The 27710-nt window shown below is 44.9% G+C and overlaps 1 protein-coding gene across 5 annotated transcripts in view; it reads right to left on the reverse strand.

Moving 5' to 3' along the window:
• The window catches only part of PRRC2B (proline-rich coiled-coil 2B), an 87197-nt gene extending 60041 nt beyond the window's left edge, over positions 1-27156 (reverse strand). For all 5 annotated transcript variants that reach the window (XM_008588044.1, XM_008588046.1, XM_008588042.1 and 2 more), the window contains exon 1: positions 27082-27156. The gene's annotated coding sequence lies outside the window, so the exon portion shown is untranslated. The remainder of the gene's footprint in view (positions 1-27081) is intronic.
• Positions 27157-27710: the final 554 nt, after the last annotated feature.

The following is a 27710-nucleotide window of genomic DNA, read 5'->3' on the forward strand; positions in this document are numbered from 1 at the left end:
CAATCCACCAGAACCTCTGATCCAGTGGACAGAATTCTTTAGGGGATGCGAACCTCCTTGAAGATCTGAAGAAAGTTTTGGATTCTGTCCCTAGAAAAATGCCCTTACCACCCACAAGCAGTTTGCTCACATCTAAAAGGTGTTTTGTAGACACACCCAGGTGATCCGGGGACGACCCCCCACCGCCAACCCGTTAATTACTCTCACTTGGTCTGAATTGGCTGGAGTCTATGCACCTCAGCCACACTCAAATGTTAACTTTAACACACCAAGTCCTCCCTCCAAGTCAAGGACAGTTCTTTTTTTTAAAAGATGACCGGTAAGGGGATCTTAACCCTTGACTTGGTGTTGTCAGCACCACGCTCACCCAGTGAGCAAACCGGCCATCACTATATGGGATCCGAACCCGGGGCCTTGGTGTTATCAGCACCGCACTCTACCGAGTGAGCCACAGGCCGGCCCAAGGACAGTTCTTCAAGATGGAAAATGCTCACTGCTTGGAGCACATCATGTAACATCAAACACAAGGAAGGCAGAACAGGGGAGGTACACAACCCATTTATGTTACCAGGGCTGTTCACCTCCAGACGAACAAAACCAAATCAAAAGCAACCAAAGTAAGTAAAGCATTCAGGAAAAGCTGGGTGTATGCACTTCCCAAAATAAAGAACTAGCACCCAGAGAGAAAACATCTGCTTAGGCAACAAAGCAGGTCTCTGTAAGGTGCACATGTGGAAATACGAAGCAAGCACTCCCCAGGGCTGACGAGGGAGGGACCACATGGGACCGTACTGTCTCCACCTAGAGAAAAACCTTGAAAAGACAACCAAGAAAGATGCTTTCTCCCTCTGCCTCTCGCTCATTTTCCACAGGTGTCTCCATCAGCTCTTTCCTGATCAGTTTGTGTCCACTTGCTCGCTGGCCACCAAGGGTGGCTGCTGTGGACTAAGAACACCACTGCCTTTTATGCCTTTTCTTTTTTTGGCTGGTGGACAGTACAGGGATCCAAACCCTTTAACCTTGGTGTTTTCGCATCATTGTCTTTTATTCTACACCCAACCTTGGCTATAGGTTCTAAACTTAATTACAAAAACAAAAACAACAACAACAAAACCCTGAAGTGATCATTATTTCCCACTGAAGTTAACATACATAAAAGATAGCTAAAGCATCAATGTACTGACAGTACATCCTTAACGACTTACTGGCGATAACTATAAAAACCTTCAGTGACTAATAAAAGGCACTTGCTGGTAGCTGTGGCAGTAACACCTGCCAGTTCATCATCCAGTTCTGAAGCCACGCAGGCCAGGAGGAATACATCCACTGTGCTGGGGACGCATTTTGCACCCCAAAAGATGATTTTAAACTTAAAACTCTATATTATGATCCAAGACTATAAAACACAGAGAGCAAAGATCAATTACAAACTAGGGCCCAGAAAAAGGGCCCAGAAAAAGTGAGACGGGAACTGCCAACATCACATACCTCCACGCAGACCAAGCCCGGTGCCATGTCAAATGTGAAGGAAGTGTGCTCTTACACAAACTGGGTATACAGCCATCCTCTCACTCATTTAACAAATACTGACTGATACCCTAAGACCTGCCAATCACTGTGGAAACAGCTAAGCATGCAATTCGTATCAGGAAATGCTCATAAAGAAGGTACATAGGTGGGTGCCAAGGATGGGTATTGTGAGTTGGATACGTGTGTGTAGGGGACACCTATCCCCGGTAGTCAGCTCAGCACCCCTTCCTGGGGGAAATACTTCTCTCCTCCCCAGATGGTTTCAGCCATCCTGGTTAAGTAACTCCTTTCTCTCACTCAATGCCCCCTTGATTCAGCTGTTGCCAAAGGAGAAGGCAAGGGCCAAGGAATAGCAGGGTGTCTGAAAATGTGTAGGAGCATTTTTGACTGTCACGAGGATGGGAGTGAAGCTCACACACAGTGGCCAAGCCCAGGGATGCTAAAGGGTACTACAGTGTGTAGGAGTATCTGGCACAATAAAGGAACCTACCAGCAAAAATGCTCCCAAGTTTACATGTCAGAAGCCACTCAACACTACTAGCCCTCCCCAGTGTCAGCCTCATGTACCAGGAGCAAAGAATGGCAATGACCAGGGTGGGAACTGGCCCAAAGAGTCCAAATTCTGATTCTGGTGCTCAAGTCCTGGCCACCTCCTTGCCCTAGGGTCCAGGGCACACCCCTTTATCTTTAAATCTCCCTTCCCTAAGCTGACTCCCAAAAGGCATAACTAATAAATACTAACATCCCTCCCCCAGGCTGGTCTTAAGCCCCTGAGGACAGAGACTGGATCTTACCTGCTTCAGAATGACGAAGTATTTAATAGGATCTCCAGTGTAAATCAACTGAAATTCTCCATTAAAATTGGATGAGATCTAGGTTTTAGACATTTCTGTCAAATCAAACCAATAATTTGAAATAGAAAAGTAAAAACCACTTGGGTAGAAACCCCAAGCACTATCGTGCTTGTGTGTGCACGCGCGCGGCACACACAAATTTTACCAAAAGCCCTTGAAATTGCCACCATGGTGATGGCATCCTGCAGCCCCTGCCTTACAGAGCCTCCAGTCTAGAACAGGAGCCAGCAAACAATGACCAGGGCCCCAGCCAATGGCCTCTTTTTGTACAGTACTCAAGCTAAGAATTACTTTATTTTTACATTTTTTAAATGTTTTTTTTAAAAAAAAACAAAGTCTGTGCAACAGAGACTGCATGTGGCCCACAAAGCCACAAGCAGAAAAAGTCTGCTAACCCTGAGTCTAAAAGGAAATGCCACAGTGGGGGAAGGGCCCAGGCAGAGGGACAGACCTGTGCCATTTATACACTGGTCGGACACTATTCCATGGACTACGACAGGGACACTTAGGGACAGTCTCTTTAACTCTTTTTACAAACTTGTTGTGGTAGGCTGAATGGGTTTGTAAAAAGAGGGTTACACAGTCCCTCAACAAAGATGCTGATGTCCTAATCCCCAGAACCTGTGAATATATTACCTTTACACAGCAAAAGGTATTCTGCAGATGTGATTAAGTTAAGAATCTTGGGATGGGGAAATTACCCAGGATTATCTAAGTAAGCCCACTGGAATCACAAGGGTCCTTATAAGAGGGAGGCGGGGGTCAGAAAGGTATGACAATGGAGCAGAAGTTGGGGTGCTGCTCTCTGAAGATGGAGGAAGGACCACAAGACGAAGACTACCGATACACTCAACATTTCTGAATCTCAAAATAAGTAGGCAGAATGAAAGAAGCCAGAGTACATACTGCATGATTCACTTTATAGAAAATTCTAGAAAATGAAAACTAATCTGTGGTTAGATCAGTGGTTGCAGTTGGGGGTGGGAGCAATCAACATGGAATCTTCTTAATATGCCTGATTTCTTAAATCAAATGTCATGTTATTCTGACATAACCAGAAAATACTTTTGTTTCTACAGATAGTGCTAAAAAAGCCTTTTAAAAATGTGCTACCCCTAGCTTCTGCCAGTTAGTTCACTGACACAACAGACCTTTCTTGGACTCTGCACTGACCAGAAGCCAGGACCAGACCTGTGGGCAGAGGTTAGAGTGTACACAGATAGCTCTTGGTGCATCTACCTGGTGCATACCACGCTTCTCTCAGATCGATCCATTCCCACCCCCATCACCAGGGAGCACTAGGAGAGCTGACCATGCCCCACTCCTAGCACTCCGGAGAAAAATAAAGAAAAACCCAGGGCAAACATGAGTCACTCACCTGGGAATTTAGAATTGTGTGTAAGAGATGCAAGTCAATATATGACTGTTGCTTGAACTTTGTCCTTCCAGTAAATTCAACCATCTGACAAATATTACTTGGGCACCTACTATGTTCCAGGTGAAATGATTTCTACCCCTTGCACCACAGGGCCTTGGTGAAGTCAACACAAGGAATACACTGGACTAATACCTGCACTAAACTTGCAATTTTAACCAGGTCTTGCACCTAATGGGTACACTGTTGGCCTCTCCAGATCTCAGTTTCCCCATCTACTGAATGAGGGACCTGGATAAGAACTCTCAAGTACCAGTCAATTCTAAAACCAAGCACATCAATTTAATAACCCTCAGCCAGACAATTACAAATAATTTATTGTCCAATCAGCCATCTCTTACCATACACCAAGGATTGGATTCCATATTCCTATATAAACTTGGGATGCTAACAAACAGTCAACTGAGGCACCACTGCTATGGAAACGGCACCTGTGGGGGAGGAACCTGACACTTGTTCATTCAGACTCTCCAACAATGAAGACTGCACAGGTGGAGGTATTTTCAGCCCCAATTTTCTCTTAGAGCAGGGGCCAGCCAACTATAGTCAGCCTGAAGAAGAATATGCCACAGAGGCTATACATGACTCACAAAGCTTAAAATATTTACGTGGCCCTTTGTAAAGTAAGCTTATAGACACCTGCCTTATAGCATTCAAGGGTTCTCCCATTAAGCTAAGTTTTACTGGACAAAACTCCAAAATAAAAATATTATCACTTGGATGTCCCCCAATTGTATGTATCACCACTGAAACAGTGCCACATTTGGGGCCTCGGCCAGCCCATGCCCATCTGGCTCCTCTGCTTACCAGCTACAGGCCAAGAGCACTGACTATGAGTAGGGCTTTAACCACCTTCCAAATATTGGCTGAGTTTCTATCCATCAATACACACACTCCCACAAGCTAGACTAGCCTCGTCAGAGGGGAGGAAGAAAGCACAGGCAAACATTTGCTTGTGAATCAGGAAGCTGGCGGAGGTGACAGAACATGCTTCTGGACAGGTCAGAGGCATGTTCATCCAAGTCTGAGTCACGCCTGGATCCACGGGACAAGAACCAACCGAGGTACGCCAGGTCCTTGAAGGCGAGAGTAGGCCAACCCTGGCTCACAAGCTCGGCCTTCCCACTGCCTTCTCTCCCTTTCCTAGGCTACAGAATTCTATTTATCCCCAGGCAAAATCTAATTTGGAACCTCAGTATTACATATGAAACAAATACAAGCCAACAACACCCAGCCTGGGAGGCCAGCCTGAAGAGTCCAGCCTGCAGACGCCCTCCTTTCCCACAGCAGCTGCTGGCCTAAAAGAAAATACTTCCATTAGGGAGATGAAAAAAGGGCCTAAAATCCACATGAAGATAGCTTTGGGGAATGAATGAATAAAGAAACGGACCTTTAAAAGTGAATCCAGGTCTGCATATTTTGGCATGTAATCTAAAAAAGTGCTGTGAGGCCCAGGCTTTGCAGGAACAAAAATAACCAGAAAGACTGGCCAACAAAGACAGCTTAACATCCAAGCGGCACCTCTCCGGACAGCTGCCTGCCTATAAAACAGGCTCCTGAGACTCGGCCTGCTATCAGTCCACCAAGGGAAAATTCCCTGCATTCTATCGATCAGAAGCCATTTCCAGGTAACAGGATCAATTTCACTGTGTACTTGGGTACTAGCCAGGATCTGATGGATGACCAGGCCATGAGGGATGGCCTATAACTCACCGGGAACCACCACTGCTACACATTCAGGGTTTCACCGTGGCCTCCAGCATTCCTGAGAGCCGGGTGCCCTGCTAAGCACTCACGTGCCCTAGCTCCCTGACTCCATCAACCCTTTCTAGGAGATACTGTTTCAGCCTGTTTGACAGAGGGCATTAAGGTTCAGTCAGGATAGAGAAGTACCTTGTTCAAGGTCACAAGACTGCCAAGTGCTGGAGCCACCACGAGCCCAGACTGGACAATGCCAGACCACAGGCTAAATGCCCAGGGGTACCCTGGCCCCAGGCCCCTGCTGCTGCTTTACCCACAGACAGGAAAGATGAGGCAGTCGCTTCTGATATGAGTCAACACAGGCTCAATGGCTGTTTTCTGGCCAACCGCTCAATGACGGTGCTGGACAAAGACTTCAAAGACCAGCATTTTATTTATGCCAGGCCTCCAACAGCCAGATTTTCACCCAAGGCAAATCCAGTCTTTTCCTTCTTTTCACAGGTCTTCCTGATTTCAGTAACACTGAGTCAAAATCATCTTCTGCTTTCTGAAGTGACACATTCACCAGGCGGCTCTTTCCTTCAGTCACTGATACTGATGAAGGACCTACTGTGCGCTCCTGCCTGAGCCCCACCCTCTCAGAGCAGACAGTCACTCAGGGAAGACGCACAATGAGTTCGGCATAAATGGCACGCAGCTGTGACACACAAGCAGAAGCCCCCAGCTGGGGGTGGGGAGAATGGAAGGTGGAATGTCTTTGTGTAGAAGGAACGGAAAGATCCCACTGCTAGATGAAACTTACCAAAAACCATGATCCAACAGGAATGGAAAATGATAGCAGGCTGGATAAACATTTCAGGAAATAACTACATGAGCCAGCGAAGAACATGGTCATTAGACAGACTACTTGTTAAGTTTCAGTGAAAAAGTTAAGAACCTTCACCAAGAAATCCAGGTACATACAAGATCAATAAACAAGTCTATCCTTCTTCAACATGCCAAAGTCTGGCAAAAAATAACTTTAACCTAAGGAAGGCTACATCATCTACTTCAAATAAACGTTTACTAACCAATGTGTGTGCCAGACACTGTGCCACTGGGTGCCGGGGACATAATCTAGGACCAGGAGGGGTCCACAAACTTTTTCTGCAAAAGGCCAGATGGTAAATATATTTGGCTTTGCTGCCCATACAGTCTCTGTCACAACTGCTCAACTCTGCCCAATACTGTAATTGTAGCATGAAAGTAATCACAGATAATACATAAACAAAGGGACATGGCTGTGTTCCAATAAAACTTTATTTACTAAAAACAGGAGATAGGCCGGAATTGGGGCTGCAGTTTGCTGACCCCTGGTCCGCAGGGTGAAGACACTGCAATAAGATCAATTTAAAAAAAAAACAGTTTCGGGCCGAGCCTGTGGCGCACTCGGGAGAGTGCGGCGTTGGGAGCGCAGCAGCGCTCCCGCCGCAGGTTCGGATCCTATATGGGGATGACCGGTGAGCTCACAGCACTCACTGGCTGAGCGCAGTGCAGCCGGTCTCAAAAAAAAACAAAACAAAACAGTTTCACGTAGGTACCAGGATAGGGTGGGAGTGGGGAATCCTAGCTGGGTTTTGAAGGGAAATTTCTGCTACCTCTCAGCAGCAGCACAACCCAAGGCTCTCCGCACCTCTAGCTTTCAGAGGGTTCCAACACAGCACAGTCGGAAAAGCACAGGTAGCTTTCAAGAAGCCACAGAGCATCTACATTTTTCCATTCCCTAGAAGTCAAGAGCTGGCCCATTGGAAAGCTGGAGCCTGAGCTCAGTTGCAGTGCAATCTATTCATTTCTACCTGCAGAAGCCCTGGCAGTGAGGTGTCTGTAGAAAAGGTATGCAGTGTCCCTGCAGGACACAGCACAAACCTCTCCAAGAATAAACTGCTTGAAAAGAAGGTTTGAGGGAGAAACAAAGGGGTAGAAATGGGGTTTCTGGTAACCCAGTGCTCGTTATGAGAGACATTAGCCACCACCAGAGGAGAACCAAATCCCCTGAGGAGGCGACACATTTAAGAAGCAACAGAAATTAAAACAAGGCCTGTGCTGTTGGCGAAGCATCTCCCCACCCCCAATTCTCCTGCAAGCCCCCTCCTTGACTGCCTGAGCCGCACAGTCAGGTCTCTGCCAGATGCTCAATGCCCTGCCAGAGCTATGGCTCAGACAGCAAACTGGGTCTTGCGGAGCACCTGCTCACACACCTTCAACGTCATCCCACGCACCACGGTCAAGTCCAAACCCCCAAGGCCTGACACACTGGATACACTGGCCCCTCACAGCCACCCAGCCACATCCCCATACCCACACCAGCTGTGACTGCAAACCTGTTGCTTTGTGAATTAAACAGGGATGGACATGCCATTGCCCATCTCCCAGGTCTGCTGTAAAGAATGAATGAGATCGGACACCGTGCCCTTGACCCAATGCTCACCCTCAGTAGCTTCCTGACCAACGGCAGCTGTCACCGTGGCTCTGCTCCTGTTCTTTGTGCTGCCGGCCGCGCTGCCGGACTTACAGCTGCACTTGTCTCTGCAGACCCATGTGCAGCCAGTGAGGCTGCAGTTTCCCCACAGGGCTGCTATGGGCACCGGGCAGACCGACCACCAGTGCTTCTGCCTCCTCCTGTGCACCAGGGACTGTCCCCACACTGGTGCACCATAGCTTAAGGACACTGATGCAGAGAACAGCCTTCAAAAGCTATGAGGACAGAGCTACGGATATTCAGGATCTGTTGGCCCCTTTAATTAATTCTCAGGGGACAGAGATGTACTTTAATTCTCAGAAAACCCTCCCAAGATAAACACTCCACAGTGACATTTTAAACGACCCTGTACTGCCCACGTTTCAAGACTCCCCACTTCAGGGCAGTAAGCGTGGCCATTCCACACATGGCACACTGATGATACAAAAGACTGCCTTATGGAAGTGGATAATCCCAGTCATGCTCATCTGTTTTTCCATAACATTTTTTAGTTAGAAAAAGAGTATCTGCTTGATACAGAAAAACCGTAAAGCTTTAAAAAAAAAAAATATATCGCCCCTAAACCAGCTCCCAGACACAACACTGGGTCTCTCTGCACAGCACAGTCACTTAAATTCCACGTGCCATCATGCTGCAGTACTAATTATCTGCTTCCCGCTCCTCTTTTCAATCATGTTTTTGTTTCCTATTTCAAAAGAGCTTAGCAATAAAGGTCATAAAACATTGTACACAAATTCTAAACAGATTTGCTATTTGTTTAAAAAAAAAAAAAAAAAAGCTTAGAGAGGGTGGCAGACAGGCTGAGCACAAGCTCACAACGACGATCACGTCCCAGCCAGCCGCAGCTGTCCCTGGCCAGCCCAGCAGTGACTTTGTTTACACCCAGAGCCTTTCCCCTAGGAATGACATCACCAGTAGCAAGCTAGAATCTGGGCACAGTGGGAGGTGGAATCAGACTGGCCTGCCTCTGGCAGGAAGCGACTTTCTTTAGCCCAGGAGAAAGCATTCCTCCCTACCTTCCTGACAGAGAGAGGGGAGAGATGAAGATCAGTTCTATCTCCCACAAACTAACAGCCACGGCTGACTCTGAACTCCACCTAGCCTAAAGAGAACTAGCGGGCCTCTTGGGGCAAATGCTCCCTAGGGAGGCTAAATTTCCACTCGCAGGCAGCAGGACCCTACCTGGGAGGCCAGATGCCACCTCATCCACTTACCGTTGCCTCACCTACAAAATGGGGCCAGACGGTTACTTCAGGAGGAGGATGACAGTCACCCACTGTAATACCAACACCCCCAGTGCAATGCTCCTTGGCATAGAGAAGGAATTCAATAAATATGGGCGATTCCTGCCATCACCCCCTGCAGCTGTGACCAACTCTTCTGCCTCCAGGCTGGTCTTCAGGTCCCCTTCTCAGGAGGTCTGGAGTGAAAGGACAAAGAAGTTCACTCTCCATCTATGTGAGGAAGTTGTGACAAATGACCAGACATCCCAACCGGCCCTTTTTTCTGGGCCTCAAAATACTCTGCAGCCACTACACACAGCAAACAGTGGCTCTAAATTTTGCTGACACAAAACGACAACCAGGACCGGTCATATGTAAAAGGCAGCAGAGTGTTGTATTTGACAAAAATACTCAAACATCGATGTACATAAATATGACTGTATGTGCACCTAAAGGCACAGACGCATCCCAGAAATGGCCCTTAATTCAATTCCATTCAACTCAAAGAAGCACTATTTAGAGTATGAGGGGTGCCACCTGAATATGGCAGAAGGACCGCAGGCAGGTATGGCTCACCCTTCTGAGACCACGTAAGGGAAACATAACAAGGTGAGCCCGGAAGACAGGAACAACTTTGGCAAACAAAGAGCAGATGCAAGTAGTAACAGGTTCAGCAGACTAGAAGATGCTACAAAAACTACTATCCCCCTGCGCAGTGTCAAAATGCCCAGGAGGTGCTAGGAGTGAGCAGGTGCCTTGTACAGCAGGAGAGGACTGGCTGAAAGGCTGCATGTGTCACAGCTAGACTCCTATGTCCCCCTCCCTCACTCCTCCGCTGGATAAATGAAACTAAAGATGTCCAGACTTGAGACCACCAGGGGTTGGGGGTGGGGGTGAAGAAAGGAGTTAAAAAAGGAAGCAAAGTGAGAACCTGAGCAGTGAATGAATCATGGACATCTCAGGCTGATGGTCTCTCCTGCAGACAAACATTATGTCCCTCTCTCCACTCCTCAGGCAAGACAGAAGGAAGGAGTCTTCTCTGGAAAAACCAACCCCAGAGGAAGAAAACCTACAGATACCAGCACTTGGGACTGAAGAGAAAAGGGCCAGCCTCCCATCCACCCACCCTACACTGAAGAGCTCCTCCTGACCTGCCCACCCAGTTTCCAAACAGCTGTGTGTGCGCAAGACCACTGGCACCTGAGAGACAGCCAACTAAAGACAGAGACCAAATAGACAAAGAACCTGGAGGAAATAGACACTGCCGAGAACCGAAGATAAAAAAATATGGAATATAAAATGAATATCCCCATAAAATTAAGAGAAGATACTGCACCCATGAAACAAAATGGGGATTTTCTTTTTCTTAAGGGACAATCAAAAAACAAAAAGCCTTAGCAAGATTTAAACGTATGACAGCCAAAACCTCATAACCTCCGGCTAATCGTGAGAAAAACATCAGGCAAATCTCAATTGAGGCCATTCTATAAAAAACCTGATCAGCACTCCTCAAAACTGTTGAAGACATCAAACACAAGGAAAGCCTGTTACCTGTCACAGTCTAGAAGAAACTAAGGGGACACGATGACTAAATGGAACATGGTACCCTGGAACAGAAAAGATACTAAATAAGGGGACAGCCCATGGCTCACTTGGGAGAGTGTGGTGCTGATAACACCAAGGCCACGGGTTGGATCCCTATGTAGGGATGGCTGATGGTACCCTGGAACAGAAAAGATACTAAATAAGGGGACAGCCCATGGCTCACTTGGGAGAGGGTGGTGCTGATAACACCAAGGCCACGGGTTGGATCCCTATGTAGGGACAGCCAGTTGGCTCACTTGGGAGAGCGTGGTGCTGACAACACGAAGTCAAGGGTTAAGATCCCCTTACCGGTCATCTTTTTTTTAAAAAAAAGTGAAGATACTAAATAAAAACTAAGAATAAAGTATAGACTTTAGTAAATAATATGTATCAATATTGGTTCATCAGTTGTGACAAAGGTAGCATACTAATGTAAAGATGTTTAGCAGGAAAAACTGGAAACAGGGTATATGGGAATTCCAACTTCTCTATAAATCTAAACTATTCTAAAATTTTTTTTTTTTAAAAAATCAATACAAAAGGTGGAAGATAAAGTCAAACAAACCACAGAAAAGTTAACAAAGATATGAATGCCAGTCATAACCACTCTACCCAAAAATTAAAGGATTAATCCAAGAGACTAGATTTAACTAAAAGTTCTAAAAACATGGAGGAGGGGGTGGGTGGGAGGGAATGATCAAATAAAAAATACAAGAAAAATTTCCAGAGTTGAAGTACCCAAAATTGCACAGGCCCACCAAGTACTCAGAACAATGGATATAAAAATAACACAAGGTACAACTTGAAATTCCTGAATGTTATGGACAAAGACAAGAACCTAAAAGCTCCTAAAAGGCACCCACCCCCCCAAAAAAAATACAAGATCCCAGGAGGGAACAACCTGAATGGCAACAGGCTCTCATGGGTAGCAACGATGACCACTCACCAGCATCACTGACCCCTCTCTGGAAATGACTTCAATCCAGAATCCAACTCTCAGCTGACCAAGTCAAGTGTGCAGACAGAAAAATACTTTTTCAGATTTATACAAAGACTCAAAATATTCACCTTCTCAGAAAGTTGCCCAGAATTGTGCTCCAATAAGAGAGCAAACCAAGAGAGAGAAGCAAATGTCACAGGACCATTCCTGCCTGCCTACTCAGCAGCTAACTGTCCGGTGTCCTTCCTCAGGCAGCCACGAGCCTGTGGGAGGCTGACCCGCACCCAGTTGCAAGGAAGGGGAGCCTGGTCTAAGAAAACCCATTCCCCTTGCTAGTGCTTGGTCCAGAACAGGTACATGACCCATCCAGACGAGTAAGACACCTCGTTCCTCAACTATGGAACCACTGACCAACCAGTCCCAAACCTGCCCACTTCTGGACTTCCATTTACTTGAGACAATGGTTAAAAACAGTTGCTGTTATTTGATGCCCAAATTATCCAACTGCTACACACAGAATCCAGAAAATAAGGATCCAACATGGAGGGACAAAGACAAGTCCCAGAATGACACCCAAAGGAAGCCCAAGATGGCAGCTCCACCACAGGCAAGAGAGTGAACCGGTCCTGATAAGAGCAGGAGAGAGGGTCCCAGGAGAACAAACGGGACAGGTCACACAACACATCTGGGCAATGAGAAAAACAGCATTTGTTGCATTTTATTGGAGCACTGTAAAAAGCAAAAAATACAAGTTTTAATGTAGTTCGATTTATCAATTTCTTCCATCCTGATTAGTGCTTTCTGTGTCCTATTTAAGCAATTTTGCTTTCTCCAAAATCATGAAGATATTCTATGTTTTCTAGAAGCTTTATTGTTTTAACTTTCATATTTAGATATATAATCTATCCAAGACTGGTTTTTGGATATGGTTTGTGGTAAAGATTTATTTTTTTCCCCTTATGGAGATTCCAATTTTTCTAGTACCTTTTTTGAAAAGGCCACCTTTTCCCTTTGTCATAAATTAAGTGGCTATATGCAGTCTGTTTCAAGACTGTTTGTCCTTTTGCCAACAGTGTACTGCTTTAATTACCGTAGCTCTTATAAAGTCCTCATATCTGGTAGGACACGTCCTTCAGTTTTGTTGTCCTTTAAGAATGCTTTGATTATTCTTGGTCCTTTGCATTTTCACATAATTTCAGAATGAGTTTGCCAATTTCCAAACAAAACAACAATAAAAGAAAAGCCTGCTGGGACCTTGACTGGAATGACATGGAATCTAGACACCAGTTTGGGGAGAAGTGACATCTTCACAATGCCAAGTGCTGGAAAATATGTGGAGCAAGGACCACTCACACACTGCTAAGTGGGTGTGCCAACTGGTGCCATCACAGGAAAACTGGCAGCCGTCTGTTAACACTGCCATGTGCCTACCCTGTGACCCAGCAACTCCATTCCCAGGTATATGCCAAGAGAACACGTACATACCTCCATCAAATGACATGTGTAAGAATGTTAATGGCAGCACTATTTGGAAAAGCTAAATGGAAATAAGCTAAAAGTCCATCACCACTAGAATGGATAACTATTATATTCATATAACTGAATACTATTCAGCAATGAAAACAAATAAACACAACTACTTGGATAAAGCTCACGAATATATTGAATAAAAGAATCCAGACACAAGAGTAAGAAGCAGAACAAAGACAGTAGTTTTAAAAGGGCCGGGGGACAATCACAATGAAAACCTGACAGACATGAACCTACATATGCAGAGTAATTTTAAAATGAAAAAAAATAACACCATAAGGATAAAAAATTAGGAAAAGCATAAATCTCTACACTTTAGTAGATCAAGCCCACCCAAATAGAGAAGACAATAGATGACCTGATCAAAGTAGAAGAGCAAACATGTTCAAAAAGTGACTGCATATTAGACTTTAAGGAAAATCCCAAATTCTGAAAAGCAAAAATCTCTGGCCACTGTGCAATAAACCAGGACACAATGAAAGTAGAAATAAAAATAACCCTACAACAGCTGTAAAACATAAAACTCTCTATTAAAACACTTTTGAATCTAAGGGTAATTCAAAACCACAGCTGCAGAATGTCTAGAAAGTAGCACAAATGAAAAAAACACAAAATACTACATAACAAAACTTTCAAAACAAAGACAAATTTGTACTCAGAAAATTTAATAACCTAAAAAATTTTAATTCCTAACAGAAAAGAACAGAATAGTCAGAAAAAAAGACAAATGAATGTGAAAGAAAACAGAAAAAATTAATGAAAAACCAAAAGTAATTTAATGAATTTAATGAGCACATTTGAGTAAAACTGAATTTAAAAACAGGAGTTCTTGGGCCGGTCCGGTGGCACACTGGAGAGTGCGCCGCTTGGGAGCGCGGCGGCGCTCCCGCCGAGGGTTCAGATCCCATGTGGAGACCGGTTCCCGCTCACAGGCTGAGCGCGGTGTGGGTGCAACACCGAGGGTTGCGATCCCGTTACTGGTCAGTAAAAAAAAAAAAAAGAAAAAAAAAAAGAAAAAAAAAAAGAAAAAAAAAAAGAAAAAAAAAAAGAAAAAAAAAAAGAAAAAAAAAAAGAAAAAAAAAAAGAAAAAAAAAAAGAAAAAAAAAAAGAAAAAAAAAAAGAAAAAAAAAAAGAAAAAAAAAAAGAAAAAAAAAAAGAAAAAAAAAAAGAAAAAAAAAAAGAAAAAAAAAAAGAAAAAAAAAAAGAAAAAAAAAAAGAAAAAAAAAAAGAAAAAAAAAAAGAAAAAAAAAAAGAAAAAAAAAAAGAAAAAAAAAAAGAAAAAAAAAAAGAAAAAAAAAAAGGAAACAAAACAAAACAAAACAGGAGTTCTTTGAACCACTGAGATAAACATATTAGTACTCCCATTTTATAGACAAGACCTCAGCAAGGTTACATGACTGGCCCAAGGTCACAATCATCGAGTTAGGGAGTTGAAAAACCCGAACTTAAACTCAGGTCACCCCAACATGCAGACCTACCCAGGAAGGGCTGGACACTAAATGGGCACTAGAGAAACGATGTCTGCTACTGTGACCATGAGAGTCATGCTTTGCGCCCCAGAGGATGACCACAAATGCCCAATGCCCAGAGGACTCCCAGGCTCTGCTGGTACTCCTGGGCTGTGGAGAATGTGAAGTGCAAGGCTGGCCCAGGGTGGGGTCTGAGCTAGCACTGGCTACTTCACCCTGACTCAGCATCCTATGCCCCCAGAGTCTGTGCTGGCTCCAAGCTCCTCACCCACAGGGGTCCGTCTTGAGCTCCCCTCCCAGCTCACAGGCAGACAGCCTTGGGCTGAACCTGCAGAGGACTGGCTAGAAATCTCATGTGCAGTCTGCAGAGTTATTGGCCTACTTCCCCTTTTGAATATGCAGTTAATTTAGCAATCAGAGAAAAAAAGACAATTTATATTTCAATATATTAGACAGATGTGCCATACAGAGGCCTCCCTCTTCAACATCAAAATATAACAAGGACCTGACAAATAAAAGAAACATATGAAATACCTAGCTCTATTTCAGCTTCTCTTTCCTTTTCCACCAACAAATAATGGTCAATTAGTAGGCAAGAAGTACTTTACAAATGCAACTGAAATCTATGTTCTTTATTGTAAGATCTGATTTAATAGAGAATAGAAATTGGAGACAGCATTTGTATGGATTGTTCTTTCTAACCAGATCAACAAAGCAGTTTCCGAGGGCATTGACACACACTGAGAGGCAGACGATTGAATTGGTTGTATTCATGTGACCCATCGGGGTCAATACTGGGAGCCAGGGCACTCTGTATAGGTGCGAGTGAAATATGCCTGGCAAAGCTCTTGCTGGAGCTCATGTCAGGAAACAGCCAACAATGCACCAGCTGCCCAATCCTGGTCCAGACCAACAGGCATGTCTGTTTTTAAACTTATATGAGTTACCTTTGTAATTAGTTATCTTTGTAACTAATACATGTTACTAATACACATTCAGTATAACAAATTCATACGATACTAAAGTGTGCAAAACAAATCAATCCAACTTAAAATGTAACCACTGTTAACCCCTTGGTGGCTATCCTCCCTACCTTTTTTCTCTGCTTAAACCTCTATCAGCAGAGTTATGGTCTTCAATCTTTATTCTACAAATGTGGAAAGTTACTATATTATGTTGCAACCAGGATTCTTAATATACTGTGGTCATCTAAGAAAATAAATAGCAATCTACCTCATCCTTTTTAATGCCTACACAGCATTCCACTATGTAGTGGGATTATATTTTATTTACCCATTGACCTATGGATAAACATGTAATTTCTACCTGTATATTATGACAAATGTTACACACAACATTCTAGTACATGTATCTTTACAGGCTTGGGCCAATATATTTCTTTCTTTTTTTTTTTTTAAAAGATGACCGGTAGGGGGATCTCAACCCTTGGCCTGGTGTTGTCAGCACCACGCTCAGCCAGTGAGCAAACCGGCCATCCCTATATAGGATCCGAACCCATGGCCTTGGTGTTATCAGCACCGCACTCTACCGAGTGAGCCACGGGCCGGCCCTGAGCCAATATATTTCTGTACCACCTGACATTTCTATGAAGCACATTTTTAGTTTGTGTCCAAGGAACTGAAAGGCTGGAAGGGGAGGAAGGAGTCCAGAACTGTAACCCCGCCCAGAGAAACCTGCAAGCCCACAGGCCTTTCATTACACAATTACACAGGAGTCAGAGGCCATTTAGCAGCAAATATCCAAAGGGACACAGAGCACAGCCTACTTAACACAAAACAAAAAACCCATCTTCCTCTTCCCACACTCCTCGAACTGTGGCACTCCCACGGTTCAGCTGGAGGAGGCAGAAAAGAGGCAACAGTGACTGCCATCAGAAGCCCCAAAGGAGACTCCTTAGCAACAAACCATTCCAACCCAGATGTAATGCCTCCCTTTAGCTTGAGTGAGGAAGTACTCCATCAGGCTGCTGAATGATCATGACAGCTGCACAGAGAATCCTCCTAGCAACCGCTCAGGCGGCTGTCCTTACTATCACCCCCTACCTGCAGATGAGGAGGCTGAGAAGTGAAGTAACAGGCCAAGGCCATACTGTGCTCGCTCTGGCTCCACCACATCATCTCAGAGCTGAGCCACACACCCTAGAGAGTTTAATATGGAGGTGGTTCATCAACAACTCAGCCCCCACAAAAGCACCTTCTCTTTGATGGAAATAAATAAATCCAAAGATATTGAAGGTTGGCGGAAGGGCTAAAGGGCTGAGTTTTCCAACAAAGCCCAAAGGACTATAAACTGAAACCCACGCACTATTTCTTCTCCAAGTCTCAGACACTATAGGAAACTCAGGAGAATTACAGTCACTGGGCACACAACCAGGTCTGAAGTAACAAAGAGGGCAAACCCAAAAACAAGGGTTAGGTATTCTCCAGAGGCATTCACAGGTATGCCGACCTGTCATTTCAGCAAGGTAGAACATTTGCCCTCACTGCAAATACACTAACTCTATTCACTTATTATACATAACAAAAAAAAGTTATAAAGACCTTACACACAGATCCCCTACCCCACTAGTAAAACTCTCTTCTCACAACTTCCCTACCCCACCCCATCATCTCCCCCAAATTCCTAAAAAAAACATAGACTGTGCTGCCCCTTTACCCTAACAAGTTCACATCACAGGGCATGCAGCCCACCACGTCCCCATCCCAATACCAAATCAGAAAGCTTCGAGATCTTCGGAGAGCAGCACTTCTTAATTAAATCTGTTCTTCCCCACTGCTGAATTTCACCAATACCATGTTATGATTCGTCCAAGAGGTGCAAAGAATGACTGTGGCCCCCCCCCCAAACCCCAAAACAGGAGAGGCTGAAGTGATTGTGCTGGGAGCCACATATGCAATGTCTTTTACTCATCTCCATTTACATTAAGGTATACCTATGCTATACCAGCCAGTGGCCAAACAAACAAAAAAGCCAAGATATACCTAGAAACATTCAGATCTCCTCTCTCCCAATGGTCACTTCAGGTTTCGAATTCATATGGGTAGTCAAAGCATTCCAATTAGTTGAAAAACAATTGTTTTCAAGACAGTAGTCATCCCTAGATATTAAAAAGGGATACAGCAGGGAGGAAGGAATGACTTTCATTTTCTACTTTGTGCACTTCTGGAGTGTTTGGATTTTTCGTTAACAAGCCTGTACTGTTACTGTTGTTAAATTGTTTTTAATGTCTCAGTAAACTGAGCAATACAGAATTAACACTTCATATCGTTCCTGAGTTGACTAGGTTCCCTGCACTGTGCTAAATGCATCCTGGGAATTATTTTACTCTTCACAGCAATGCTATGAGACAGGTTCCATCCCCACTTGGCAGATAAGGAAATTGAGGCTCAAAGGTGTAAAAGAGATTCTTTGTTCAAGGTCCTACAGCAGGCAGTTTTAAGTGGCGGAAGGGAACACCCCTGTGTGCTAGATGCCAAATCAGGGTTGCAGCCAGAACCCAGGAACTGCCTTAACATGCCTACCTTCATTCCTTCTAAGACATTTACCTAAGTCTCTTCAAGAACTCAACAGACTCAGCATACAGCAGCAGCCAGTAATCAAATGCCATTGTTAGATGGAAAAGACATCTGCAGTAGTATTTAACTGGAGGAGAGAGATGGATGGCAGAAAGAGCTCCCACACACCTGCCCCTTGTTGGTTAAGGTGTCTGAGCTTCTGGAGGTGAGGGCACAGGCTACTTGCTTTAGGTCTAAATTGTTAGAGCTACTTGGTTTAGGTCTAAATCGTTAGCATGTAGCACAGGACTTAGCACACAATTAGAAACCCCTAAATCTAGTAAACAAACAAGTCCCAAGTGTATACGCCTGACTACGCCAAACCCCCAGGCCCTCATCGAATGTTGCATCCAGAAACCATTAATAGCTACTGTTTATTGAGACCTGCTTGCCTTGTGCCAGATACCTTACAAACACTTCAGTGCATGACCCTCTGACTCCTCTCCCCAATTCTACGAAGCTGCTACTACCACATTTTGCAAACAAAGAGAATGGAGATTTGAAAAGATTAAATAAATGGCTGGTCACCAACTTGTTAAGTCATAGAACCTAAATTTGAAGACAGCTGACCCCAAAATAGGACTTCCAATGTGGGACGCTGCACTATGGATCTAGTACCTGCCAAAGAGGCTACCCTCCACCAGGAGGAGGAACAGACAAGAGGGCAAGGCATTCCCAGGGAGCTCTCTCTAGGTTCAAGCTAAAGATAATAACCTACAGAAAGGACATGAGCAGCGTAATTTGATTGCGCCTCCTCTGGACAGGCACTTACCTTGCCAGAGCACAAATCCCTCCCAACCTAACCTTGATGAAATACCACTCCGGCATTTCCAGGTGCTTTCTGCAGTCACTTCATCCTCTAGGTGTGATCTGGAAATACTGGATGCAGAAAGTTGGAGCCCAGGGGCCAAGTTGTTGAGTAGTGTAGGGAAAGTGAAGGAAAAAGGACAGGGCCCCTCAGATATTCAGAATCTTGCGGGGCATTTGATGTAAATATGCATGTGTGCCCAGGTGTTCCTTGGTTATTGTCTAATATAATTGTGCATGTGCACCCAGGTGTCCTGGGTTATCGACTTAAGTATAAAGGACAAGTGGCTCTGATCCACAGAGCCACCCCCTCCCCCCAGGATGCCCCCAAGGAGGCCGCTACTGCTGCTAGAGGCTGTTGCTGCAAGCTATTGCTGCCAGTGCCCCTGGGATGCTGTTGCAAGCTGCTATTGTTAAGGACTGAGCTCAGGTCATCTGCCAACGGCTCCTGGGATCTTTCCCAATTACCAAGTGTGGACCTGCATGTGAGGGGTCTGGTGACCCAGCCTGGCATGTGAGGGGTCTGGTGATCCAGTCTGTGCAATGGGTTTGAAGTGTCTGTGGACCCTAACTCCTAGCCTGGACAATTCAAACGGAAAACGTAGTATAACTAAAATAATGAAACATTTTGGCTTTAGCTATGGCCCTAACCTGACAATTAGCGTAGCCACACAAGTAGGAAAGTGAGCAGATCTCAATAGCCATTGTCAGGAGATGCAAAAGAGGATCGGCCTCCAAATAAATTCCAGCCAACATTAAGAAACAGTAACAGCCTGGCCAGCCGCCAAAAAAAAAAAAAAAAAAGAAAAAAGAAAGAGCAACAGCAACAAGCAACAAAGCAACCAAGGACTGCGAAATGTGCACCTCAGAAAACTCCAAATGAAGGAGGTCTGAATTGTATACTCCAGGCCCTAACGTATAAAAGCTGGAAGAAAGCACCAGGCACTGTTATTTTAGTTGATACCCCAAATCAAACTTAGACCTGGCTACCTATGCCTCTGTCTATAACCTCCTTCTGGCCTTAACCTAACAAGATGCCCAGAGCCATTCCTGCCATGGCCATTTCTGCAGAGACCTCAGTGAAGGGAGCTGCTCTTTCTCTGATATGCCTACCCAGACTTATCAAAACATCATAAGACCCCACACTGATTACATCATGGCTGAAACAGTGACTGCTTTCGATTAGGAAACATGCACACCCAAAATGACCCAAAAAAGGCTATTCATTTAGAAAATTTCACAATTCAGAAACACACTCACACATACTATTGTATACAAATTGATACAAAGTTTCTTGAAGAGGAAGTTAGCAGAATTCTTACCAAAATGCTATTCAATTGGGAGAGTCCATGCTGCAGAAACATACCTTTCAACACTATTATATACAAACTGTATAATGTTTCTGAAGAGAAATTTGGCACAATTTTACCAAAATTGTATAATGTCCCAAAATTACAAATAACCTAAATGTCCACCAATAGGAAACAGGTTAAATCAAGTACATCCACAAAATACTCTCTACAGTTGCTGAAACAGATGATGTAATTTGTGTGCTGTGAAGACACTTTACCAAGTGAAAAGGCAGCACGCTTTAAGAATATAAATATGTGGGTGGATAATGTGTATTTTTTTTTCTGGAAAGAATAACACGAAACTTCTCACAGCCATTTCCTTTCAGAGGGACTGAAGAAGAGACTCTATACCTTTCTAGACAGCTTGAATTTTCTACCTACTTTTATTTTTAAAAACAAGTCTGCAGGGAATATCTGGGCCATGGGATTATGAACTATTTTTTTTTTCTTCTTTATATACCTGTAAATTTTTAAAAACCTAAAAAATGAGTTTTGTTTGTTTTGGTGGCTGGCAGGTACGAGGGTCCAAACCCTTGCCCTTGGTGTTGTATCACCACACTCTAACCAACTGAGCTAAGTGGCCAGCCCAATGTTATTTTTAAAACATTAAGTATGTAGTAGGTCTGTCTATACTAATACATAGAAAAATACTCATGATAATATGTTTGTAAATTTAAGCTGCAATACAAGAAAAAATAGTATGATCCCATTTTTGTTTTTGTAAAAAACCTATTACTTACATGAGGCCATATTTATGTGTGCATGGAGAATCTAGAAGAATAAACACGCTAAACTGTCAACAGTGGTTATTGCCTGGAAAGGTAGGGAGAAGAGAGCTTTCGTTTCTCTTCGTACATTTGCTTTCTCTTCTTTTTTTTTTAAACAACAAGCATGTATACTTTTGTAATTAACTTTTAATCCGAAAGAAAAAAAAAAAAGACCAGAAAATTCCACATTATGCTTCAGGACAACATTCTGCTCTCCCCAGTGATCTCTGAACACTCGGCCCATTCAGTCCCACTGACAGGTCAGCCAGGCAGGAGTGATGGTGCCGCTCCCAGGCAGGCCTGGAACAGAGCTGTTCTTTAAGCTCTGAGCTGTATGTCAACACCCCTATTGCAAAAAGCTCTGGAAGACACAAAGGAACCATGGAAAGAGTGCTGGAGATGACCTCCTCTTTCCAGTAGGTCCTGCAGCAATCCATCCCATGTTCTATACAAAGGGATGATCCTGGAGCATGTAGGGAGAGTCCATTCGGGCTTTCCAGAGCCATAGTCATCACTTGCCCTCCCTCAGCTGGCCACTGGCCACACTGGAGCACTTGTATAATGTTCTCACATTCAAAGGGCTTTGGGCTCTGGAGAACAGGCTGACCCATGAGCCCTCTTCTGGGACCCATACGTGTCTGACTTCAACATAGAAACACATTTTTAATATTCCAGGGCTCTGTATACTATTTGCAAGAGGTGCTTATTTCAAGTCATTTCAAGCTCAGCATACTATTTGCAAGGGATGCTTATCACATTTTCCAGAACGTATTCCCTGACTAGCCACACCCAGGCTGAGCTGGGCTTGACCTCTCAGTGGGCTCCTATGGGACCCTCTTACACAGCTCTACAGCTTACCCTGTGCTGCTGATGGAGTGCAGAGTGCACTCTCTGTGCTGGACACCAAGCACCCAGTGGTGAAAGGGAAGCGACAGGATTCTGCTCCACAGTGCATGCAATCACCCACTAGGGGAAGAGCGATTCCATAAATAAAAACAAAACCATACTTACAAGGTGTCGTCCATCAACGGATGAACGGATAGGCAAAATGTGGTACACTGTATATACACATAATGGAATAATATTCCGCCTTAAAAAGGAAGGAAATTCTAACACATGCTACAACATGGATGGACCTTGGAAACACCATGCTGAGTGAAATAAGCCAGACACAAATGACAAATATTGGATGATTCCACTTATATGAGATACCCAAGTAGTCAAATTCATAGAGACAAGGACCAGCCAGTTAGTTGGCTCAGTTGGTTAGACGTGCTGATAACACCAAGGTCAGGGTTTCAGATCCCCAAACACAGGACAGCCAACAAAAACCAACCAAACAAACAAAAAAACAAAAAAAAATTCAGTAGAATGGTACTTACCACGGGGCCGGAGAAGGGGGAATGGGGAGTGCCTAATGGGGACAGAGTTTCAGTTTGGAAAGATAAAGCTCTGGAGATACATGGTGATGGTTGCGTAACACTGTGAATGTACTTACTGTCACTGAACTATACACTTAAAAATCATATATTTTATGTTACATACAGTATCCTCTACCACAATAAAAAATTGTTTTAAACAAAAGTATTTACAAGTTATGAAAAGTGCTATAAAAAAAAAGCAGTAGGGGCTATGAAAGAATCACGGGAGGGCGGTGACAATGTTAGGTGGAGGAGATCACCCCACTGGACCAGGAGCTCCTGAGCAATGCCTGCAGGGCACAGAGATCCACATCTCCACGCCTCCAGAACAACCAGTGTTTAAGACACTTGTCCAGACGCAAACCAGTAAATGGAGTAAGACCCCAAATTCACTCATCAAAGGGCTTAACCAGGACTGAGATGCCCAGGATCTGGCGGCTCATGAAGGAAGCCATCTTGGGCTCAATTGGAGAGGAAGGTGACAAGGACTGAAGGAAAAACCGAGACAGTGCAGAACAGAACTAAGAATGAACCTGCACACCCTCTGACCCCGGAAATTCCACCTATGGGAGACAATCAGTGACATGAACCAAGATTTACACAAAAGGATGGTCCCTAAACTTTCTTTATAAGATAGAGAAATGGGTAACAACCTACATGCCAAATATAGAGAATTAAATAAATCATGGCATATCCATACAAGAGCAATTGGGCAATTACAAAAAAATCATATTTTCAACAGCTTAGAGAAATACACTATGACATTAAGAGGAAAAAGCAAACTATCAACTGTGTATACAATATATTTGGTATTGTTCCGATTTTAAAAACACAAACATAATCGAAGGAAAGAAACACACCAGAATCTTTACTGTAGTTCTCTGGATGGTGAGGTTACAGGTGATTTGTATTTTTATTTTCATATTCTTTTCAGTACTTTCCAATTCTTTTTTCAGTGAAAACATTACTTTTATCAATGGGGAAAAATGTATTTAAAGAGCCTTGTACAATGGCTGGCAAATAACACATGCTCAAAGAGTATCTGTTGCATGACACGTGAATTAAAAATGCAATAAATACTGCTTCTGCAACACCGAAGAGGAAAAGGCTGCTGATTTTCTTGGAAAGGAGGAAGAAAGGACACAGACTGGAGCTACAAAACTGGCTGCAGAGGTAGGAACAGAAGGAAGTAATGAGGGGGAATGTGAAAAACCACCAGCAACTTGAGATACACTTCATCTTGCCCACAGACACCTCCAGCTGCAAGCACAGCTTCACAAACCAGCGGCACTGCCAGCATCTTTCAGGCACCACCGAGCCCTTGGCTCAGGAGAAGAATGTTTCTCAGGTCACGGGGAATATCTACAAGTACAGTTGAGGACAAGCTCAACCAAAACTCCAGCTCAAGTCACCACAGCAAACCTCCCTCCCAGAGCAAAGAGAATTCCCAGGTGCCACCCACGGCTATAAACAGTGACATCACCCATGGCAAGGCCCAGGTCTGCGAGCTCCCAGGTGAGGAGGCCCAGTCTAAATGGCACCCTTAAACCTTAAGCTTGTCATAAACAATTTTACCTCACCAGAAAGCTCATCATCTGCCACCTCTCCCTCTCCCATCTGCAGCACCACAGGCAGTGCCTTTCTTTCTTTGTCCAAATGACAGACTAAAGGTTTTCTTTTTTTTTTTTTTTAAAAGATGACCGGTAAGGGGATCTTAACCCTTGACTTGGTGCTGTCAGCACCACGCTCAGCCAGTGAGCGAACCGGCCATCCCTATATGGGATCCGAACTCGTGGCCTTAGTGTTATCTGCACCGCACTCTCCCGAGTGAGCCACGGCCGGCCCCAGACTAAAGGTTTTCTGAGGCTACACAAATCCCAGGAAGAATCTTACAAAGAAATTGAGTTATGATTTAAAAAGAAGATAAGTCTAGTTAGCCCTGCCTTTCCACGCAGAATTTATTTAAAAACCAAAAATATTCGGAGCACAAAACCCAACAGATGTCTGCTGGAAATTTTATTTTTCAGGGGGAAACACATTGTTTTTAAACCTAGGACAGGTCCTAATTGATACCTACCTGCCCATACGAAGATTTGTACATTGGACAGTACAGAAGCCTCATTACCAAATTGAGAAATACATGCACTGGCCCACCTAGCCTATTCCGGTTTGAAACAGAAATCAACAGAGAAAGGATCAATCTTAAATTGTAGAATGAGACATATAACCAGCATACAGCCATTAGCAACATGAGTCAGTACTTTGTGCAAGGCGGAAAAAAAAATTGGAAGTACAATAAAATAACACTTCAGAAAAAAAGAGAACTGAAATTCAAAAGAGGATGGGGGTGGTGAGGAGGTGAGGTTATGCCAAAAGGCATAACAAGAATCCCTCAGCCAAGCCCAAAGCAACTAGACCCATGCTGGAATTACTTCTGACTTGCCATTCCTGAAATTCCACTCTCCCAAGGTTTTCTGGCTCTTCCCCAGGCTCTTTTTACCTATGTGGGCCCAATGGAGACTGGAGAGGGCCCCCAGCAATGTAGGAGATGGGAGGCCCCCAGGATGGACTGAGACAAGGACTGTGCAGTCAGTATTACTGGGCCATGGATAACTAACATTCACAGGTAATCAAAAATCTTGGTGGGGGGGCAGCCAACTGTCTCCTTCCCTATGAAACCAGCTAAGGAACAGCCCAGAGCCAGACTGGACCCAAGTGAAGTCAGGTTGAAAGGATGGGCCAAGAGGTGGGAAGAGAGAAAAAATGAAAGGACGACATGACCCTGTTAAAACACCTAGGTGCCACAGCCAGGAGGTCTGGAGGAGGTTCCACGGAAGATTTAAAAAACAAAACCACCACCAAGATAGTTGTGGGAATTCCAAAATGAACCAAAATAAATTCCCCACCAGACTGCAGAACCGCTATGTCCAGCAGAATGTCTCCAGGGCCACTTACCAACAAGTTACAGGTCTGGGCAACAGGCAACTAGGGTCTCAGTCCTCACCTGTGGCCAAGACTGGGGTCAGCCTCCCCTTTTTTTAACCTCAGTCCTTCCATGGTCTCCAATAAACAGAAGACACCCAAGTTTGGCTGAGCTCCCTAGATCTTCTAAGGCAATCTGATGCTTCCAGGCAGTTGGGCGATAGTCACGACATCAAAAAATTTGCTGGACACAGAATTTGGGGTGGGGAGATCACAATGCCATCAACCAAGAAAACAAGAAAAAGGTCAGGAATTAAGAGAAAGGAAGCAGAGAGATAGGTAACCAACAAAAACAACACACGATTTCATTATCTTCCTACAGATGGAAACACTTTGCTAATAATCTTATGTGAAGCTCCCAAGAGCCCCAACAGATACCCAAGACAGACAATAATTATTCCCATTTTACAGATACAGGAGCTGAGGCTTAGAGGTAACCCAGTGAGGACCAGAACCCGGCTCCTCAGACTCCAAGAGACACACTTGCCTGAACAAGCAAAGGCTCCCCAAATGATTATCTGCCAATCCCAAAGAAAAGCAGTTATCCTCAGTAGGCGGGACTCTCTGGGCCTCTGCTTGTTGTCCAGAGTACATCGTACTGTTCTGGCCCTGCCTTAATCCCAGCTCCAAAGGGGCAGGCGCCCTGGGTTCAAAGACAGGGATCTATTACCACACAGCCCAGTTCTATCAAGCTCTTGAGGGCTCCAACCGCCACTCTTTCCCAGCCTTGTCTCCCCACCAAGGCCTAGCACTGAATAAGAGTGCAATAATGTTTTGTGCCTTGAATTCCTTCCTTCTCCCTTGTCCGTGCCTTCAGCCAGCCAGCACCTGTGGTCCACAGGCACAGCTCGGCTCTGTGGGTGGCACCCCAAGTGGCTAACGCCTGCCCTGGGAATTAACAGCAGTTACACAAGCAGACATAGGAGGAACAACTACTGAGCACCAACTGCATGCCAGTCCCCCTACCATCTTCCCAACGCTTAAAGGTGGAGGGTACAATGTCCCTATTTATGTCGATGTCAACTCAAGAGAGCTCCAGAATTGCTCGATTTAGAGGGGACAAAAGCAGCATTTGCACCCTGAAACGTGGGCCTCCCCAGTCCCACTCACACGACAGCGCTATGCACACACTTGGCTGCACGGATGCAGTTGGCTTCGGGGAAACTATGCTAAGACTTTAGACGAACGGTTACAAAAACCAAACTGGATGACAACGTACAAACCCACATCAAATGCACACTGACCTTTAAGGAAAAAAAAAAATCTTAGGGAAAGTTTAACAGTCCTGTAAACCAAGGGCTTTATTAAAGGCTTCACCCAGGCAGCCATTTAGCAAATGACACACTCCACAGAGCGTCCCCAGCCCCCCTTCTCCCACTTCCTTCAAGCTCACCATTGCCTTGAAAAACACCTCTTCTTGCCTAAAGGTGGGCCCCGACCTCCCACGATACTTAGAAAGAGGAGAAAAGAAAAGAAAAAACGCCTTCCAATTGCAGGTGGCAAATCCACTCTTTAGAGCCCCACAATCTCAACAGTGCGGTGTCTCTTACAAGCGAGGGAAGAAAAAAAAAAAAAAGAAAAAGAAAAACCACCATCTGGCAGGCCCCGAGTAGCGACATCCTGTTTATTATTAAACATTTTTAGCAATGGAGCATTAAGCGTTTTCAAAACAGCCCCCAGTCCGCGCACTCAGGCCGAGGCCGTCGGGGGCGGTGCTCCCCTCCCCGCCCGACTGGCAGGCAGCAGCCCCGGACCCCAACTTCAGCGCCGCTCGGGGACCCGCCCAGCCCGGCGCAGGGGGCCGACCCCGACCGCTGAACCCCACCTCGGGAGGAGCTGTTCTTTTACAGCCAGCCAGGTAGGCGGTGGGGGAGCGGGGACACGGTCGCCGGTACGCGGAGACCACGGAGGCCTTCTCGGGGCCTCCGGGGCCTGGGCGCGGAAAGGCGCCCCCAGGGCGCTCCCCGCCACCGTCTCCTCAGCCCGGGGCCGAGCTCCGCCCCGGCGCGCGCCCCCGGCTCC

This window comes from Galeopterus variegatus, unplaced genomic scaffold (assembly GCF_000696425.1).
Source record: "Galeopterus variegatus unplaced genomic scaffold, G_variegatus-3.0.2 Scaffold4646, whole genome shotgun sequence".
NCBI classification, from domain to species: domain Eukaryota; kingdom Metazoa; phylum Chordata; class Mammalia; order Dermoptera; family Cynocephalidae; genus Galeopterus; species Galeopterus variegatus.